The sequence below is a fragment of the Protobothrops mucrosquamatus genome, unplaced genomic scaffold (assembly GCF_001527695.2).
Source record: "Protobothrops mucrosquamatus isolate PMUCROS unplaced genomic scaffold, P.Mucros_1.0 scaffold1157, whole genome shotgun sequence".
Lineage (NCBI taxonomy): Eukaryota > Metazoa > Chordata > Lepidosauria > Squamata > Viperidae > Protobothrops > Protobothrops mucrosquamatus.
Genome location: NW_015387372.1, coordinates 1 through 9,637, shown reverse-complemented (window position 1 = coordinate 9,637; position 9,637 = coordinate 1).

The following is a 9,637-nucleotide window of genomic DNA, read 5'->3' as shown; positions in this document are numbered from 1 at the left end:
GACACACGGCAGGCGCAGGAAGCGCCCCCGAGCTGCTTAAAGACGCCGACAGCGGCGGTCCGAGAGGCGCGCCGTGGACCCGGCGGAGGGCAGCGCCTTCCTTCGAGCCCGGGCAAGCGCGGGGAGGGCTGTCGTGGGAGGTGGGCAGCCGCCCGAAGGACGATTCTGGGCCGGGAAGGCCGCCGGGGGCTCAGGCAGCGGGAAAAGCAGCTCCCAAGGCCAGCCGGTGTGGTTCGGTTGCTATTCCCGAAGTCACGCCGCTTTCTGGTCCCTGAAATGCCGCAGCGACCTGGAAGGATGTTTTTCGGAGCGCGCGCGGAGGCCGAAAGCCCGGCAACCAGAGGGAGGAGGAAGCGCTGCCCTTTGATGCTGGGCCGCAGGCGGAGAGGCCGGTTCGGATGCAACGGGATTCCTCACCGAGGACCCACGATTGGGGGGGAGGGGCGGGGGTGTGTATATTCCCTTCTCCCGGGCAGTTGGCGACTGTGTGCTGCCCTGAGAAGGCGCTTCCTCCAGGCAGTGTGAGCCGGGCGAAGGCTGCTGGACGCGGATGTCCCTGGAGCTCCGAGCTAGCCTGTCGTGCCCGCTCTCGCCCGGCTTCTCCCCCTGGGCACAGCCGGCCAGGAGACCGGGTGAGCAGGAGAGGGGGAAGGAAGCCTTTGGGGGCAGGTCGTGATTGCCCATCCTGGGAGGGGGGCAGTCTGCTCTCTTCTCCGGCCAGGGTGGAAGCGAAGGATCAGCCATGGCAACCGGCTCGGACTTCACGGCGGGGCCGGGGCAAAACGGCCTGCTTGCATCCCACCCTCGCCCGTCAGTGGGCTACGTGGCCATTCCGGGCTTTGGGCCAGTCTCCCGGTCATGTTTTTCCGAGGGTGGCCTGGGATAGGTCATACATGACGTATTAAAAGGTCTTAGGCCGGCAGGCCCGTGCAGAGGCGCGTAAAGGCCTTCGAAGGAGAATAAAGCACGGAAATTATGTGCGGCTCGCTTCCTTCAAGCAGGGCTGTCCACCTGGCAAGGTGAAGACCTGGGGACTTCAGATCCCATAATCCCCCAGCCAGCATCGCTGGGAGCTGAAGTCCCGGGTCTTCACCTTGCCCGGCCTTCGTGGGAAGCTCCGCCTCCAGCCGCGGCCCTTCCGTGTGGGAAACGTGTGGCATGCGGAGGGCAGGGGAGACCCACGCTCCTGGGCGGGCCGTGCACAGCCGCAACCCTCTGCAGCCTCCAACCGGCAGCCGCGATCTGAGTGGGGGCCGCGGATGTCCAGGCTGGCGTTTCACCTTTGCCACCGGCCAGCGAAGAGGGCGAAGGTGCCCGTTGGCTGCAGCTCGCGGGGGGGAAAGCCGGGGGGAGCAGCTTCTTTGCAGGGACGGCGATTGTGCAGCATCCCGGCAGGGATCCCCACGGACTGCGCGGACGGACGGACGGATCGGGATCTGCCGCCGAGCAGCCGGGATTTACTGAACCGGCGGCGACCGAGCTCCGGTTCACGAGACACACAGAGAGACACACACACACCGCCCATTAGGCGCCCCCCGCAAAGTCGGCCGGGAGGACGGGCAGCCCGCAGCCCCACGGCTCACGCGGGGAGGGGGGTCTCCAGGGGGCGCCCAGTTTCGCCCGCAGGATGCCCGCCCTGCCCGCTGCCTTGCAGGTCCCACGCAGCGGCCAGGCACCGCCCCTGCCGGCGCTGATTGGCTGCGAGGCGGCATGGAGACAGACCGAGGAGGCCGAGCGGCTCTCACCAGCGCTTTCTATTGGCAGGAGGCGCAGCCAATCGATGTCCGTCAAGCCAGCCCTTAACTCTTGCCTGCCCTGCCGGAGGTACGAGGGAGGCGACTCTGCGCAGGCGCAACTCCGCATGCGAGCCGAATGCTTCCGCAGAGGCGGTCCCCGGTGCTCCGCCGCTCCCCGCGCGGGCTGGAGCCGTTGCTCCGCGACCCGATGCAACCCAGGGGGCTTCCCCGACAGGCTCTGAGCCTCCGCCCTCTAGGCGGCGCCCCGGAAGGAAGGGGGCTCCCCGAGCTGTCTGGCCGGGGCTGATGGGCGGCGTGGTGGGGGGCGCCCTCTGCCCGGAGCTCATCAGCAGGGAGGGACCGGGGGCTTCTCCCCCCGCCCTCTTCCATGGGCAGCCCCCCGCCCCGCCCCCTTCTTGCCCGGCAGCGCTTCCTCCGCCTTGAAACACGGTTCGGGGCTCCTTTGCCGACTCTTCCGCCGTGGACCCCTCCACCCGACAGAGGGGGGGGCTTCGGGGGGACAACGACGGTCTTGGGGGACCGACCCGGCCAATCGTCGGTCCCGCCGATCGCGACCCCGCGCCGACGACGCTACGGCCCGGTGCGCCACGGGAAGACGGGTCGGTCGTCGGGGTTTGTTTTACCTTTACCAAAGAGTTAAAGGGGCTGTTAGAAAGTCCAGACAGGAGACGCTCCTAATGTAGTAAATTGAACAATTATTAGAATAATGATTTGTCTGCATAACTGCAATAATGATGTGTCTGCATAATTGCTAGAACAACGATGTAATGCATAATCACTGGGAAAATTCACTGGGAAAGTTCTCTGTCAGTAATATTTGGCAACCAAATGCGCTCTGCACATGGATACTTTGTAGCAAAACCTTCCATTCTATGCCTGTGAGAAACGTTCCTAATGTATCACAGTGTGTATTTCAATGTGTAGCCCTTTGTTCTTTAAGGAGGGGAGTATAAAAACTGAAGTCTAATCACGCCCTCCTCGTTCAGAATTGCCTATCTCTAATATGCTCTGGACCTTGCGCAAATAAACTTCTCTGCTAAACCCCTCTGGAATTCGTAAGAGTTCTTTCGTTTTCCACAAGACTCCTGCCTCTTCCTGGAAGCCAAAGGAAAGAGATGCCCAGGGAGGCGGCATCCCCTGCCCCACGGACAGAGAGGACCCCCAGCCCCAGAGGAGAGATGCCCTTCAGAGGGCTCCCCCCAGGGGCTCATATCCCCACAGGCCAAAGATGCTGAGGCCCCAGAAGTGGGGCTCAGTGGGCCCCGTGCCTGAAGGCAGCCCCAGAGCGCTGCCCTCAGCAAAGAAGCTCCTGGGAGGGAAAGTTGCTGCCTTGGGGTCAGCCCTTTGAAGAAGAGGCGATGGCCGCCAGGGGGCAGGACCGGACCAAGGACCAAGGCGGAGGAGGCAGCCAGCCTGGGCTGACGGATGGAGTCCCCACCTTTGGGCCTTCCTGCAGGCCCTGGGTTCTGGGCCTGCATAGATCAGGCCTCCTGGAGACAGTTTGGGAGTGGGTGGGGAGCCCGGCGTGGCCCTTTTGCTCCCTGGTCCAGATGGGGGTCTGTCGGCAGAAGGTTCCCCAGCAGAAGGCATGGGAGTGGCTGAAGACAGAGACCACTCCCCAGAATTGGTCAGGCCTCCTTAACCCCCATAAGCAGTTGAGAGGTTTGGGGACTCCAGGCATCCAAGGTCAGAGGCTGGCAAAGACACCGTGCCAGACCACAGACCTGCTTATCCTAATCAACCCGTGGCTTTGTTCAACCACGGTCTATTTAAAAAAAGGGAACTGACTTGATTCATGTACCGGTGGTCCTCGACTTAACACAACAGTTCATTTAGTGACCGTTCAAAGTTACAATGGCACTGAATAAAGTGTCTTATGAACATTTTCCACATTTACGACCGTTGCAGGATCCCTGTGGTCACGTGGTCAAAATTCAGACGGTTGGCAACTGACTCACATTTATGATGGTTGCATCGTCCTGGGATCACGTGATCCCCTTTTGCGACCTTCTGGCAAGCAAAGTCAGTAGGGAAGCCAGATTCACTTAACAACTGCTTTAATAACAGCTGCAGTGATTCGCTTAACAACTGCTGCAGGGAAGGTCTTAAAATGGGGCAAAATTCACTTAACAAATGTTTCACTTACCAGTAGAAATGTTGGCTCAGTTGTGGTTGTAAGTTGAGTATTACCTGTATGATGCTATATTCTGAATCCTGGCTTGTAAATGATCCTGGATGAGCAGCCCGTACATGCTAAGCCCAGACCATAGCAATCATCCCCAGCTTAATAAAAGAGTGCCAAACTGGCCTCTAGGTTGGAGGAGGGTGAAGAAGGTGGGTGGGATGTACCTGCAACCACCCCCCCACCCCCCGGACAAGCACCTGGCTGCAATCGCCCATTCGGGAGGCAGGTGGAGGGCTTCTGCCGTGGGCCTCCCCCCTCCTGGCTGGCGGAGCTGGAATTTCCCCAGCTCCAGCCCTGCTGAGCCTGAGACTTCCTGGCTTGTTTTCCGCCTGAGCATGACCCCCGCCCTCCCTGCCCCTGCCCCTGCCCAGACCCACAGGAGAAGAGTCACAAGATCCTCCAGATTACATAAAGCCGCCTGCTCCGAATCACCTCCGGGCTGGGAGGGGCTTCCTTCCAAGGCTCCTCGGCCTCCCCAGCCCGGCTGCCCAGAGCAGCCAGACCACCCGAGAGGAGGGAAGGCACCAAGGTAGGGACTCCACTCTGTCTCCCCCTGCTTTCCTTCGGCTGGGGGGCTGTGGCTTCCATGCATGTGCTGAGGGGGCTCGGGGGGGGTGTTGGTGGCCACCCTACAGTTCATACCCTGGGAAACCCCTGACTCCTTTTCTACCCAATGCAGACTTTGGGGATAATTTGGGCAAACCTTCCGGGGGGGGGACCTGCATTCTGGTGCCACCTTTTTTCTTCAGGGGGGGTCCTCAGGAGGGGGGAAGCTTCTCTGTGAGCTGCCCAGAGTCGCTTGGGTGAGATGGGCAGCCCTGCCAACCGAAGAAGTTAGCCTCATCATCCTCGTCTGAGTTTGCCCCCAGCCTCAGACTGTGCCCGGCTTGTGGCTGGCTGGGCTCCTGGGGCTCCTGGGGGGGCAGTGGGGGGGGCACAGAAGCTCCGTTGCTGGCAGTTTTACCTTTAGAAGCAGAGGGAGACAGGCTGTTTAAGGAAAGCCCACCGGGACTCCTCTACTGTCATTGGGAGGGGGGCCAGGCAGGGGGTGGGGTCCCTATTTCCCTCCCGGCAGGAAGGTTTTTGGTGTTCAGACATCAATCCCAGGAGGGGCTGGAGAAGCACTTTCCCCTTCTAGAGGGCAGAGGACCACCGCCAACCCCCCAGGCCAGGGGCCGAGCCCAGAGGAAAGGAAGCTGGCAGAGGGGGGAGCCTCGTCCTGGCCCTTCCCGAAGTTCTCTTTGCTCCCAGCAAAGCCTTTTCTGCCTTGAGCTGGTCTAGTCCCCTCTGGACGGCCCTGGCTGATGGCCCCCGTCCCATCCTTGTGGGGGGAGGAGAACGCTGAAGATGGATGTAGTCTCCCCAATCCTTTCTGAGCATATAAAAAAGGGGGACCCCCATCTCTCCCATCCCCCCACAATGCTTCCCTCTCTCATCCCCTGCCCCCTTTGCTTTTTCTTTTGCTGGGGGAGCTAAATTCTCTGCTTTCTACTTGGGGGGCCTTTCCCCAGACACTGAGTCACTTGCGGCCTTCTCTGAGCGTTTGCAGTTCTACCTCTCTTTAAGATCCAGGACTGGCCGTAAGGAAGGATTATTTCCGGGGACCCCAATGGGTTCCACCCCTTCGCACCCAGGCAGATCCCTTCCCTGTCCCCTTTCATCCAGGGGCAGGGTGATCTCATCCAAAACCACTCAGACTTCGGGGATCGCTCTCAAGAGAGGGGTCTCTTCCCTCGTTCCGGGATCCAAAGGGCAAGGCAGACCCGCTTCGGAAGATCGGCATGGCCACATCTGCGGTCTTTGCAAGGGCATTTGGGTTCTTACCTTTGGGCCCTCCCAACGTGGCCGGCTTGATTTGGGCTTGGTAGGGGGTGCAGACGCTCTGTGGGGCGCCTGGTGCCCTGCTGCCGGCGCTGGCTGGCTCTGACTGTGAACCGGTTTGGCATTTCAGTGGACCCAGCTTGGCTTTGGACTTATTGGGGGTTGTCCCCTCTTGTAGGTTGCTGAACTGCTTAGCGAGGCACGTGATGGGGAAGTCCTGGGGGTGGCTGGAGAGGAACCTGGGTGCAAAATAGGGCACCTCCATCCCTCTGGGGCAGCTGGCCGGTCTCTCTGCAGACTCCCGGCTCCGGCTCCCTCCCCTTGAAGTGCCTGGCAGGGGAGCTGCTTGTCAAGGCCCCACCTGTTCGTATTTGGCATTGGGGGTCTCCAACTCAGACCCGGGAGCAGAGCTTGCCTGCACAGACCCAAAGGAGGGGGCCAAGTGGTGCAAAAGCTTCCCCTTCTTAGCCTTGGCTGCTGCCAGCCTTGCGAGGTAGACCACACAGGTAACTTGGCTGGATGAGCTAATTCTATTTTATTGTAAAGTTAACATTAATCGAATCTTGGAAGCCTGGAAGTGCATCTCTTCCCAACCTCTGAGAAACTGGGGAGGGTCTCTTCTGAGCTGCCTGCCCTGCCCGCCCTCCTGCCGTTGCCTTTTATCTGACCGCTCCCTTGCAGCCTCCCTCCGCAGGTCTGCCAAGGTCATCACATCTGCCCAAAGCCGGCCTTGTAGCTGAACCTGCTGGAAATTTACTAGACAAGGCAGTGTAATGTGTGGATTTATCTTCTAAGTTGCCTAAAGCGGCATTTGGTATGAAGGGGCCTTAGTTGAGGTGACCATCATCCAGATAATCACCCTCCCTCTCAAAATGTGCATACTTGCATGCACAAATGCATACAGTTAGTCCTCACTTAATGACCGCCCACTTAGTGACCCAAGTTATGACGGACCACCCCAAAGCCACTCATGACCCGTTTTTGAAGGCAAGGAGACAGCCTCCTTCTTGGCAGCCTGGAAATCCAGAGAGGCTCCTTGGAGGCTGCTCCCCCCCCCCCCCCCCCCCCAAATGCNGAAACGTTCCTAATGTATCACAGTGTGTATTTCAATGTGTAGCCCTTTGTTCTTTAAGGAGGGGAGTATAAAAACTGAAGTCTAATCACGCCCTCCTCGTTCAGAATTGCCTATCTCTAATATGCTCTGGACCTTGCGCAAATAAACTTCTCTGCTAACCCCTCCGGAATTCGTAAGAGTTCTTTCGTTTTCCACAAGACTCCTGCCTCTTCCTGGAAGCCAAAGGAAAGAGATGCCCAAGGAGGTGGCATCCCCTGCCCCACGGACAGAGAGGACCCCCCCACCCCCAGAGGAGAGATGCCATTCAGAGGGCTCCCCCCAGGGGCTCATATCCCCACAGGCCAAAGATGCTGAGGGCCCTCTTGGGCTCATAGTCGTGGCTTCCAAATATTTCCCAAGGGCAGCTCCAAGCACAGCACCCACAAAGAGGCCCCATTGTGCCCCAGAGCCATGGGTCTGCACAAATGGGCGCCGGAGGCCCGGCTCCAGCTGCCCCCTCTGGGTGGGGCCCAGAAGTGGGGCTCAGTGGGCCCCGTGCCTGAAGGCAGCCCCAGAGCGCTGCCCTCAGCAAAGAAGCTCCTGGGAGGGAAAGTTGCTGCCTTGGGGTCAGCTCTTTGAAGAAGAGGCGATGGCCGCCAGGGGGCAGGACCGGACCAAGGACCAAGGGCAGCTGAAACAAAGGCGGAGGAGGCAGCCAGCCTGGGCTGACGGATGGAGTCCCCACCTTTGGGCCTTCCTGCAGGCCCTGGGTTCTGGACCTGCATAAATCAGGCCTCCTGGAGACAGTTTGGGGGTGGGTGGGGAGCCCGGCTTGGCCCTTTTGCTCCCTGGTCCAGATGGGGGTCTGTCGGCAGAAGGTTCTCCAGCAGAAGGCATGGGAGCGGCTGAAGATAGAGACCACTGCCCAGAATTGGTCAGGCCTCCTTAACCCCCATAAGCAGTTGAGAGGTTTGGGGACTCCAGGCATCCAAGGTCAGAGGCTGGCAAAGACACCGTGCCAGACCACAGACTTGCTTATCCTAATCAACCCGTGGCTTTGTTCAACCACGGTCTATTTAAAAAAAGGGAACTGACTTGATTCATGTACCGGTGGTCCTCGACTTACACAACAGTTCATTTAGTGACCGTTCAAAGTTACAATGGCACTGAAAAAAGTGTCTTATGACCATTTTTCACATTTACGACCGTTGCAGGATCCCTGTGGTCACGTGGTCAAAATTCAGATGGTTGGCAACTGACTCACATTTATGACGGTTGCATCGTCCTGGGATCACGTGATCCCCTTTTGCGACCTTCTGGCAAGCAAAGTCAGTGGGGAAGCCAGATTCACTTAACAACTGTTTTAATAACAGCTGCAGTGATTCGCTTAACAACTGCTGCAGGGAAGGTCTTAAAATGGGGCAAAATTCACTTAAATGTTTCACTTACCAGTAGAAATGTTGGCTCAGTTGTGGTTGTAAATTGAGTATTACCTGTATGATGCTATATTCTGAATCCTGGCTTGTAAATGATCCTGGATGAGCAGCCCGTACATGCTAAGCCCAAACCATAGCAATCATCCTGAGCTTAATAAAAGAGTGCCAAACTGGCCTCTAGGTCGGAGGAGGGTGAAGAAGGTGGGGGGAGATGTACCTGCCCCCCCCCCGACCAGCACCTGGCTGCAATCGCCCATTCTGGAGGCAGGTGGAGGGCATCTGCCGTGGGCCTCCCCCCTCCTGGCTGGCGGAGCTGGAATTTCCCCAGCTCCAGCCCTGCTGAGCCTGAGACTTCCTGGCTTGTTTTCCGCCTGAGCGTGACCCCCGCCCTCCCTGCCCCTGCCCCTGCCCAGACCCACAGGAGAAGAGTCACAAGATCCTCCAGATTACATAAAGCCGCCTGCTCCGAATCACCTCCGGCCTGGCGGGGCTGGGAGGGGCTTCCTTCCAAGGCTCCTCGGCCTCCCCAGCCCGGCTGCCCAGAGCAGCCAGACCACCCGAGAGGAGGGAAGGAAGGCACCAAGGTAGGGACTCCACTCGGTCTCCCCCTGCTTTCCTTCGGCTGGGGGGCTGTGGCTTCCATGCATGTGCTGAGGGGGCTCGGGGGGGGTGTTGGTGGCCACCCTACAGTTCATACCCTGGGAAACCCCTGACTCCTTTTCTACCCAATGCAGACTTTGGGGATAATTTGGGCAAACCTTCCTGGGGGGGGGACCTGCATTCTGGTGCCACCTTTTTTCTTCAGGGGGGGTCCTCAGGAGGGGGGAAGCTTCTCTGTGGCTGCCCAGAGTCGCTTGGGTGAGATGGGCAGCCCTGCCAACCGAAGAAGTTACCCTCATCATCCTCGTCTGAGTTTGCCCCCAGCCTCAGACTGTGCCCGGCTTGTGGCTGGCTGGGCTCCTGGGGCTCCTGGGGGGGCAGCGGGGGGGGCACAGAAGCTCCGTTGCTGGCAGTTTTACCTTTAGAAGCAGAGGGAGACAGGCTGTTTAAGGAAAGCCCACCGGGACTCCTCTACTGTCATTGGGAGGGGGCCAGGCAGGGGGTGGGGTCCCTATTTCCCTCCCGGCAGGAAGGTTTTTGGTGTTCAGACATCAATCCCAGGAGGGGCTGGAGAAGCACTTTCCCCTTCTAGAGGGCAGAGGACCGTCCTCAATGACGGGGTATGGAACCCCCAGAGGCGCGCAGCAAAAAAAGAACTGAAGAGGAGGAAATTGAGAACTTTTTTAGCGGGTTGTTTTAATAAATTTTTAGGGGGTACGGGGAGGGCCGGGGGGGGCATGGGGGATGCCTCTCTGGGGCTAAGGCCGAGCCTGTCTGAGGGACG